The sequence below is a fragment of the Rattus norvegicus genome, chromosome 19, assembly GCF_021556685.1.
Source record: "Rattus norvegicus strain SHRSP/BbbUtx chromosome 19, alternate assembly SHRSP_T2T, whole genome shotgun sequence".
NCBI lineage: Eukaryota > Metazoa > Chordata > Mammalia > Rodentia > Muridae > Rattus > Rattus norvegicus.
In genome coordinates this window covers 21,469,402-21,480,970 of record NC_141552.1, presented here as the reverse complement: position 1 = coordinate 21,480,970, position 11,569 = coordinate 21,469,402, and the positions used below count along the sequence as shown (strand labels likewise).

The window sequence follows — 11,569 nt, the reverse complement described above, 5'->3', positions numbered from 1 at the left end:
GTACCAGTCTGCCTCCCACCAACAATGGAGGAGTGTTCCTCTTTCTCTGCATCCTCGCCAGCATCTGCTGTCACCTGAGTTTTTGATCTTACCCATTCTCACTGGTGTGAGGTGAAATCTCAGGGTTGTTTTGATTTGCATTTCCCTTATGACTAAAGATGTTGAACATTTCTTTAGGTTTTTCTCAGCCATTCAGTATTCCTCAGCTGTGAATTCTTTGTTTACCTCTGAACCCCATTTTTTAATAGGGTTATTTGTCTCCCTGCGGTCTAACTTCTTGAGTTCTTTGTATATTTTGGATATAAGGCCTCTATCTGTTGTAGGATTGGTAAAGATCTTTTCCCAATCTGTTGGTTGCCGTTTTGTCCTAACCACAGTGTCCTTTGTCTTACAGAAGCTTTGCAGTTTTATGAGATCCCATTTATTGATTATTGATCTTAGAGCATAAGCCATTGGTGTTTTGTTCAGGAAATTTTTTCCAGTGCCCATGTGTTCCAGGTGCTTCCCTAGTTTTTCTTCTATTAGTTTCAGTGTATCTGGTTTGATGTGGAGGTCCTTGATCCACTTGGACTTAAGCTTTGTACAGGGTGATAAGCATGGATCGATCTGCATTCTTCTACATGTTGACCTCCAGTTGAACCACCACCATTTGCTAAAAATGCTATCTTTTTTCCATTTGATGGTTTTGGCTCCTTTGTCAAAAATCAAAGTGCCCATAAGTGTGTGGTTCATTTCTGGGTCTTCAATTCTGTTCCATTGTTCTATCTGTCTGTCTCTGTACCAATACCATGCAGTTTTTATCACTATTGCTCTGTAATACTGCTTGAGTTCAGGGATAGTGATTCCCCCTGAAGTCCTTTTATTGTTGAGGATAGCTTTAGCTATCCTGGGTTTTTTGTTATTCCACATGAATTTGCAAATTGTTCTGTCTAACTCTTTGAAGAATTGGATTGGTATTTTGATGGGGATTGCATTGAATCTGTAGATCGCTTTTGGTAAAATGGCCATTTTTCCTATATTAATCCTGCCAATCCATGTGCATGGGAGATCTTTCCATCTTCTGAGGATTTCTTCAATTTCTTTCTTCAGAGTCTTGAAGTTCTTATTGTACAAATCTTTTACTTGCTTGGTTAAAGTCACACCGAGGTACTTTATATTATTTTGGTCTATTATGAAGGGTGTCGTTTCCCTAATTTCTTTCTCGGCTTGTTTCTCTTTTGTGTAGAGGAAGGCTACTGATTTATTTGAGTTAATTTTATACCCAGCCACTTTGCTGAAGTTGTTTATCAGCTTTAGTAGTTCTCTGGTGGAACTTTTGGGATTACATAAATATACTATCATATCATCTGCAAATAGTGATATTTTGACTTCTTCTTTTCCGATCCGTATCCCCTTGACCTCCTTTTGTTGTCTGATTGCTCTGGCTAAAACTTCAAGAACTATATTGAATAAGTAGGGAGAGAGTGGGCAGCCTTGTCTAGTCCCTGATTTTAGTGGGATTGCTTCAAGTTTCTCTCCATTTAGTTTAATGTTAACAACTGGTTTGCTGTATATGGCTTTTACTATGTTTAGGTATGGGCCTTGAATTCCTATTCTTTCCAGGACTTTTATCATGAAGGGGTGTTGAATTTTGTCAAATGCTTTCTCAGCATCTAATGAAATGATCATGTGGTTTTGTTCTTTCAGTTTTTTTATATAATGGATCATGTTGATGGTTTTCCGTATATTAAACCATCCCTGCATGCCTGGGATGAAGCCTACTTGATCATGGTGGATGATTGTTTTGATGTGCTCTTGGATTCAGTTTGCCAGAATTTTATTGAGTATTTTTGCGTCGATATTCATAAGGGAAATTGGTCTGAAGTTCTCTTTCTTTGTTGTGTCTTTGTGTGGTTTAGGTATAAGAGTAATTGTGGCTTCGTAGAAGGTATTCGGAAGTGATCCATCTGTTTCAATTTTGTGGAATAGTTTGGATAATATTGGTATGAGGTCTTCTATGAAGGTTTGATAGAATTCTGCACTAAACCCGTCTGGACCTGGGATCTTTTTGGTTGGGAGAACTTTAATGACTGCTTCTATTTCCTTAGGAGTTATGGGGTTGTTTAACTGGTTTATCTGTTCCTGATTTAACTTCGGTACCTGGTATCTGTCTAGGAAATTGTCCATTTCCTGTAGATTTTCAAGTTTTGTTGAATATAGGTTTTTATAGTAAGATCTGATGATTTTTTGAATTTCCTCTGAATCTGTTGTTATGTCTCCCTTTTCATTTCTGATTTTGTTAATTTGGATGCATTCTCTGTGTCCTCTCATTAGTCTGGCTAAGGGTTTATCTATCTTTTTGATTTTCTCAAAGAACCAACTTTTGGTTCTGTTGATTCTTTCTATGGTCCTTTTTTTTTCTACTTGGCTGATTTCTGCTCTGAGTTTGATTATTTCCTGCCTTCTACTCCTCCTGGGTGTATTTGCTTCTTTTTGTTCTAGAGCTTTTAGGTGTGCTGTCAAGCTGCTGACATATGCTCTTTCCTGTTTCTTTCTGCAGGCACCCAGCGCTATGAGTTTTCCTCTTAGCACAGCTTTCATATTTCCCATAAGTTTGGGTATGTTGTACCTTCATTTACACTAAATTTTAAAAAAGTTTTTAATTTCTTTCTTTATTTCTTCCTTGACCAGGTTATCATTGAGTAGAGCATTGTTCAATTTCCACGTATATGTGGGCATTCTTCCTTGATTGTTATTGAAGAACAGTTTTAGGCCGTGGTGGTCCGATAGCACGCATGGGATTATTTCTATCTTTCTGTACCTGTTGAGGCCCGTTTTTTGACCAATTATATGGTCAATTTTGGAGAAAGTACCATGAGGAGCTGAGAAGAAGGTATATCCTTTTGCTTTAGGATAGAATGTTCTATAAATATCCGTTAAGTCCATTTGGCTCATGACTTCTCTTAGTCTGTCTACATCTCTGTTTAATTTCTGTTTCCATGATCTGTCCATTGATGAGAGTGGGGTGTTGAAATCTCCCACTATTATTGTGTGAGGTGCAATGTGTGTTTTGAGCTTTAGTAAGGTTTGTTTTACATATGTAGGTGCCCTTGTATTTGGGGCATAGATATTTAGGATTGAGAGTTCATCTTGGTGGATTTTTCCTTTGATGAATATGAAGTGTCCTTCCTTATATTTTTTGATGACTTTTAATTGAAAATTGATTTTATTTGATATTAGAATGGCTACTCCAGCTTGCTTCTTCTGACCATTTGCTTGGAAAATTGTTTTCCAGCCTTTCACTCTGAGGTAATGTCTGTCTTTGTCTCTGAGGTGTGTTTCCTGTAGGCAGCAGAATGCAGGGTCCTCGTTGCGTATCCAGTTTGTTAATCTATGTCTTTTTATTGGGGAGTTGAGGCCATTGATGTTGAGAGATATTAAGGAATAGTGATTATTGCTTCCCGTTATATTCATATTTGGATGTGAGGTTATGTTTGTGTGCTTTCATTCTCTTTGTTTGTTGCCAAGACAATTAGTTTCTTGCTTATTCTAGGGTATAGCTTGCCTCCTTATGTTGGGCTTTACCATTTATTATCCTTTGTAGTGCTGGATTTGTAGAAAGATATTGTGTAAATTCGGTTTTGTCATGGAATATCTTGGTTTCTACATCTATGTTAATTGAGAGTTTTGCAGGATACAGTAACCTGGGCTGGCATTTGTGTTCTCTTAGGGTCTGTATGACATCAGTCCAGGATCTTCTGGCCTTCATAGTTTCTGGCGAGAAGTCTGGTGTGATTCTCATAGGTCTGCCTTTATATGTTACTTGACCTTTTTCCCTTACTGCTTTTAATATTCTTTCTTTATTTTGTGCATTTGGTGTTTTGACTATTATGTGACGGGAGGTGTTTCTTTTCTGGTCCAATCTATTTGGAGTTCTGTAGGCTTCTTGTATCCCTATGGGTGTCTCTTTTTTTAGGTTAGGGAAGTTTTCTTCTATGATTTTGTTGAAGATATTTACTGGTCCTTTGAGCTGGGAGTCTTCACTCTCTTCTATACCTATTATCCTTAGGTTTGATCTTCTCATTGAGTCCTGGATTTCCTGTATGTTTTGGACCAGTAGCTTTTTCCGCTTTACATTATCTTTGACAGTTGAGTCAATTATTTCTAAAAATATGGAACGCTTCACGAATTTGCGTGTCATCCTTGCGCAGGGGCCATGCTAATCTTCTCTGTATCGTTCCAATTTTATTATATGTGCTGCCGAAGCGAGCACCAGGATAGACATTCTTTATCAGCAGGTCTCAGGGTAGAACTGGATATGTGACCCTGTTCTACAGCACTGTCCAGAGTGGTAAATGCAGCTTCTGAAGAGGAATGCAGGCCTGGCCTCTAGACCTCCACCTTCCAGGCCTGTCTGGAGAGCCTGATGCCCTGGCAAAAGAGACTCCTTCTCTCCAGAGGAGCACTGCAGTCAAATGACATATCAGTGATGAAAACTATCAGTCCCCAAAGGCATGCCACTGAGCAGAGATAGCCTCAGTCATGCACCTCTACCCATCCCCAGTTCCTCGTGTCAATAACTCAACCCTTTCATGAACTAGATGGCAATACTTGAGGCAGGATGATCAGTAGTTTACTGGCCAATCTGGGCTCTATGAGACGCTCTCCCTGAAATCAGAGCCAGCAGGAAATTCAGTATGAAAGATCGTTGTAGCCAAGCTCAACAACCCGGTTCAGAGCCTGGGACCCCACACGGTAGGATAAAGTGACTCCCATGCTTTTTCCTCTACCTTCAACACTCATGCTTTGGAATGCACACCCCTACAATGAGATCAATACACATGGAATAAAAATTAAACAGAAAAATTAATGAAGACAATGCAGACAATGTTTTAAAGGATCCTGGGAGTCCTCACTCTGCACTTCCCTTTCCTTTGCCTTGGGAACATCACCTGCACCAGAGGCTGAGACTTCCTGAAAGAGAGAGAGGAGAGATGCACTCTTCATTCCGCTGGAGCTGTGCAAAGACCAGAGCCACCTGTCTTTTCCTGATAGTGGGAGCTGGGCCCAAGTGTGGGCTGCTCCTACTAGAGGAACCACAAGAAGAGGACCACCTTCCTCAAACCTTCCTGGAAGTCAGAGTACGGGCTATGGACTTCCCTCAATCCTCAGAGGACTCTCTTTCAGCGATGGCTCAGAGCCTCTTAGGACAGAGAGGGACCAGAGCTTCCCCCCAAAGCAAGATTCCGGTCTTATCTGACAGGTATGAGGGCTTAGGGATGGGACAGTGGATGTGACAAGTTTACATGTAGCACAGGGGCTAGGTTAATAAAGAAATCAAAGAGGAAAGAAACCTGGAAGATTCCTCATCTGTTCTTTTTTGCTCTATTCGTAGGGATGAGGTGGCAGTGTGGGGTAGAGGACTAGGACACAGCACAGCCTTCTCTGCTCATGGTGAACTTTCTAGGCTGCCTGGTCACTGTGACCAGCATCTTTTCAACTGTGCCATTCTACTACCAAGGCTGACACAACTGGTGCACCATGTAGCAATAGGACTGTACTGACTTAGGCACATTTGGAATCACACAATGATCATGTGTCACAGATGGGTTTCTTTTTTTAGAAAAGGATTAAAACAAAAACTATTTATTTTGTCCATATGAGTGAGTACACTGTCCCTGTTTTCAGACACAACAGTAGAGGGTAGAAGATGAGATTAGAAATGGTTATATGACACAGTGTGGTTGCTGGGAATTGAACTCAGATCCTCTGGAAGAGCAGTCAGTGGTCTTAACCACTGAGCCATCCCTCCAGCCCCAGTATATTGTATTTTCAATGTTGTTTGTTTTATATCTTTACTCACGTATGTCTGTATGGCGTTCTGTGAGTACAGGTACTCATGTGCTTGTGTAAAGGTCAGGGACAACCTGAGCACAGATCCTCACCTTCTACCTCTCGTCCATGGCTGTGTATGCTAGGCTAGCCCTTCCCTCTAATCCTAGAGACTGTCCACTTTAGGCTCCTATCTCCCTGTGGGAAGGGCTGGATGACAGACTCTACTGCATCCAGGTTTATGTGGCTTCTAGGGACCTAAACTGTTGTTGGGCTTGTTCAGATGAAAATAAACACCATTTCACAGCCCTGGCTGGGCCAGGCAGCGCACGGGTCTTTGCTGCTCTTGCAGAAGACTTGAGTTCAGTCTCCAGCACCCGGGTCAGGTGGCTCACAACCACCTGAGACTCCAGGTCCAGGGACTTCCAAGCTCTTCTGGATAAACCTACATGGCAAAAGCAGGGCTGGGAGCTGGAGGCTTCTGGTGTTGGCTTCTCCATGCAGTAGGGGGCAAATCATGGGCATGTGAGGTAACATGGAACCCTGTAATTCTACAAAGTCCAGAAGCTCCTGATTTCCCTCATGGTGCCCTAGAGCCTGTCCACCACACATGGAGGCTTCAGGAACATGGCCTTTTCCTGACCTGTGTGGACTCTGCATCCTCACTCTCTACCCCCTGCTTTTCGGGGTTGGAAGTCTCAGGTGTAGGAGGCGCCTACCATAGGCCTCTTCTCTCAGCATTTCAGCATTTTACCCACTTGACCTTCACCAAGCATCCTTTGCTCTACACAGTTACCTCAGCCTGTGACCCTCATCCTCCAGACTCTTGTGAAGCAAACACCCATGGGTGTGCAGCTCTCATAGTTAGCCAGGCTAAAGGGTAAGGCAGCAAATCCTTCATGAACTCTACAGCTCCTGAGGCCTAGGAAAATGTCTATACCGGGGCTAAATTCATGCTGCCCTGTAAGACTACATTTTTCCTTTAAACAGAAGGATGTGTGGTGGTGGTGGCACAGGCCTTTGATCCTAACACTTGGGAGGCAGAGGCAGACAGATTTCTGAATTCAAGGCAGCTTCCTCTACTGAGCTAATTCCAGGTCAGCTACACAAAAAACAACACTGTCTCCAAGAGTAAAACAAAAAGAGAAAGAGAGAAAGAAAGAAAGAAGGAAAGAAAGAAAGAAAGAAAGAAAGAAGTGAAAGAAAGAAAGGAAGGAAGGATTCATGTTTTGTATACAATGAGATGCCTGCCTGTCTATACCTGAACCACCATGTTAACTATAACTCTTGTCACATCTGTATTAATTCAAATACTGAAGGCCAAATGGTTAAATCTTAATGACTATACAATTGGGGGGTGGTGCTGAAGAGATGGTTGGTTTAGTGGCTAAGAGCATAAGACCAAGGTTCAGTTCCCAGTGTCCACATGGTGGCTCCTATTAACCTGTAATTGCAATTCTAGGGAATCAGTCTGTACTTCACGGGCACCACACATACCACATGGTGCACAAGCATTTATTAGGTGAAACACTCAGGCCCATAAAAATAAGTAAATAAAATATATGGTTAACAGACACTGTGATTCAGGAAGTTCTTAGTGACTTTGGTTATCATTTCTCTCTCCCAGAGACCTGTCTTCCTCATGCTCAGCCTCCCTGGCTTCTAGGACATTTCCTAGCTCTATGGAGCATGAAGTACTCAACACCATAAGCCAAGCATTGCAAAGCCATCTGCACCTTCACTGCTACACCTTCTCCATGGCTGTGTCTAAAGGGAGAGACTTGGAATCTCACAGATGCAAGGCCAAACCTGTTGGGCTATGTGAGCCCAGCCACCCAATAGTCAGATCTACTCCTGTCCTTGGCTATGGCATGAGGCTCTTAAGACAAATTAATCTGAAGGATCTCAACAGCTATGCTGTTAGACCTCTCATTGCTCTGCCCGACCTACAAGCTCCTTTACTGGCTCAAATTCACACCTGAACTCCTCTCCTGCCTCAGCCACCATCAGCTCTTCTACTCCTCTCCACCTGTGCTCTGTATAATCCACACTAAGGTGGACGTTAACCTCTTGTGGACCTCCAGATGTATGCTTGTGATTACTCTTCATTGGCTGTTTTGTATAGGTAGGCAGGTTCTTCTAGTCTCATGCAGAACACTGCTCACACATTTTGGATCTTACAACACCCTCTTGATTGAGAATCCTGACTAATGACTGACTGAGCCTTCCATCCCTGAAGCCACCCTCTGTGTCCCAGTACAAGATGAGAATCCCCACCCTAACCCCTGGTGTCCACTTTCATCTCAGAAGCTAGACTCTGCACTGTCCATTACCTTTTGGTTCTCTGCCTCTAATTCTGTTAAATAGTTCCTCTCTTCTTTAAAACAAATTCATTTTGTTGTTTATTTTTTGAGACAGGGTTTCTCTGTTTGGCCCTGGCTATTCTGACAGGCTCTCTGTAGATCAGACTTGTCAGGAAACCAGATATCTGCCTGCCTCGGCCTCTTAAGCACTGGGATTACTGGATTGTGCCAGCATGTTTAATTAAAAATTAATTAGTGGCAGTGCATGTTGGCGCATGCCTTTAATTCCATCCGTTGGGAGGTAGAGGCATTGTGAGTTCCAGGACAGCCAGGGCTATAAATTAACACCTTGTCTCAAAGAAAACAAGCCAAAAATGAAACAAAAATGTTGCAATATGGTCGTAGGTATGTAACTGAGTCTGTTCTTGAACTCTGAATCCTCCCACTTTCACTCAGGTGCTAATCAGCAGGCTTCTGTCTTGACTTTCACTGAGAACTCAGGGCTGCCAGGACTGTTACCTCTCCCAGTGTAACTCCTGACTCTCTCATCAGCATCATCACAAAACTCCTGCTAAGAATTAAGGAAACCTGAATTCTAAGGAACAGTCGGAGCTCCAGTATTTCCAAAGCTCACTCTAATACAGATGGATCCTATGCTACAGTAAAATGGTCACAGCTGGAGGTCTTAATTCCAGGACTTGGGACAGAGGGGGTGGAGGATCTTGAATTCAAGGTTATTTTTATGTTACATTGTTGCTCAAAGCGAGTTGGGCTGCTACAAGATGCCCTGTCTCAAAATTATACCAAACACACCTAAAATGAAACAGAGGAGTTTGAGTGGGCACAGATGGGAAAGCTCGGCACTTTATGGCTAAGCCACCTGCTGCCAGCACCAAAGTCCATGCACAGCCCCAATTCTGAGCTGTGTCTGGGACCCCACTTAGGAGCACGCACCAAAGTAGCTCAGATCCAGGGCTTTTGGTCTAAGAGGAATTCAGGCAGTCACACTTTGGATGCCAGTTCTCCAGCTCAACTGCCTGTCAGCCCAGGATCTGGTCTTAGTCATGGCTTGGCATCCCTAAATTCCTCCCAGCTGTGCTCTGAACTCACCCTGTGCCCCGTTCTGATGAATCTGCCATTCTCCATGGGAGTAGCCTCAAGAAGTCCCTCACATCTGAAGCACCACTCTGAGTGCACTAAATACTGCAGGGAAGGGGCATGGCCAGCAGAGCACCCACCCCTTTCAGCTGTAGAACATTTAGCTCTAGAGTGAGCACTGCTGTGCATTGTGGAACTTAAGCAGTATTCCAGCCTTGGCCTGGGAAGAGCCGTTGACACCCACACTTTCTGGGGTGACATTGTCTCCTGAGGATAGAGTCAAGTCAGGAGTGGCAACTGATGTTCACGAGAGACAAACTTTCTTCACCACCTGCCCATGCTGGCCCTAGGATCTGGGCTTTTTAGGTGACATGAGTGCTGAGCCTCCCAGGTAGATGGGTTTTCAGGGGTCAGGTGGTTATTGTCACCAAAGGTATCCACAAGGATAAGTCATACTGTACTAATTCCCATATTAGATCCCTTCTCATGGGTCACAGAGGTCGTGCTGGGTCCTAAATGTGGACCCAGGTTCCTGGCACTTTTGAAGAGACTGGTCAGGGCGCAGGCTTCAGGACATTTTGTTTGAATTATTTTGGGGGATTTTATTTTTACTGTTGGGGGCAAACCTAGGGCTGCCATGTGGTGGGAAAAGGCTTTGCCACAGCTGTAGATCATCCTTAATTATAAACTCCTAAATTCTCCCAATCCTGGAACTTTCTAGGTCCCTCACATGATGCAACCTTTGGGGGATTCCTCACATAGAATCATGGGGTGGATTGCATCCCAAAGAGAGACAGTGGGAAATGTTCCCCAGTGTCTGCCTGTGGCTGTGGTGATGAGAGTGGATGTAGTGACCAGTGGATGGCAGGGCCCATGTGAAACCCTTTTGGTTTCCACTTGAGTGGAATCTTCACCATGCCTTTTTTTTTTCTTGAAACACAGGTGGGCCTGGAACTTACAGTCTTCCATCACTCTGACTCAGTTTCCCATGACTGGGATCACAGGCTTAAATTACTATGCCCATCTTTCTTTTTTTGTATTTATAAATCTTCTAAAACCCAGAAGGATCTAGAATTTAAAATTTTGCGATCCAAGGCATTTCCAACAGGGGATTCTTGACCTAGGAGTGTCCAGACCAATGTTTATTGTGTGGCTACTTCATTCCTATAACAGCTTATTTTTGAAAAAGAGTTCCAAGGTGTGATGTCACTGGGCATCAGGCAGTGTCCCAAATAGCAGCACTGACTCAGGTTGTAATTTAGGCTGGAGAAACTTACTAGGACCCTTGTAATCCTAGCACCCTGGGGCCTCACATGTCCTTAGTCTGATCTAGTGATGAATCAACTGCTCTTGAGGGTGGATTGGAATTCTAGTCACTGTGAGGCAGGAGCATTAGTATCCTACAGCCACTCTGGGCTCCATAGGAAGACCCTGTTTCAATGGTAAAAGGGGTCACCTGCGAGTTCTTACTGTCTTCCCTGAGGCCTTCCTGCTGGAGTTAGAATAGCTGTCTCACCAAGTTGAAGTAGAGGGCAGAATGTTGGTGCCTTCTATAATGAGGACTAGTAACAGATAGTCTATGGAAATTCTAGAAAGTTCTACAGGTATTTATGTCCTGTGCATGGGAATTGCTGGCTTCCCTGTGTCCTTTGCCTTTAATTTGCAGTCCATGGGGCACCTGGGAATGTCCCCAAACCAGGCTGCACACAGGACTTGTCCCATGATTCTCACTTGCACCCAGTGCCTGCCTGATTGTCATAAGTCTGACAGAGCCACTGTATGCTCTCCTGACACCTGCAGAGAGCACTATATGGGATCCTACCATCCCCACACTGCCCATCAGTTTCTACAATGTCCCTATATGGCACTGAGATGATCTAAGCTGCTTCCGGCCTATGTGCTGCATCAGAATCTGACCATTCCTAATTTCCTCCTCTCTCACCCACACTAGAAGCCCTGTACCCACACTAGCCCCAGCTGGCCTGTTGCCTACTGACATCTCATGGACTCTGCCCCAATCCCCTGCCCTGCCCTGCCCTGCCCCGCCCTGCCCCACCCCAATGCCCTGCCCTGCCCTGCTGTGCCCTGCCCCAAACCCCTGCCCTGCCCCAATGCCCTGCCCTGCCCTGCCCCAATGCCCTGCCCTGCCCTGCCCTGCCCCAATCCCCTGGCCTGCCCTGCCCTGCCCTGCCCTGCCCTCACTCAGCTGACAATGTGGACATCTCAGGACAGTCACTGGACAATGGCTGACACACTTGTCTGAAGACTGGAAATGTTTCTCGATCTTGGAGAGGAAAGAAGGACCCTCCAACTACACTGAACTCTAAGGAAGTTTATTGAGGTGAGGGATGACAGGG

At 44.1% G+C, this 11,569-nt stretch overlaps 1 non-coding gene across 1 annotated transcript; it reads right to left on the bottom strand.

The window, feature by feature from the left end:
* Positions 1–4,145: 4,145 nt before the first annotated feature.
* On the bottom strand, positions 4,146–4,252 carry LOC147999086 (U6 spliceosomal RNA). The gene has a single exon (XR_015644383.1). It is a non-coding gene; the product is annotated as a U6 spliceosomal RNA (small nuclear RNA).
* Between the last annotated feature and the right edge of the window lie 7,317 nt (positions 4,253–11,569).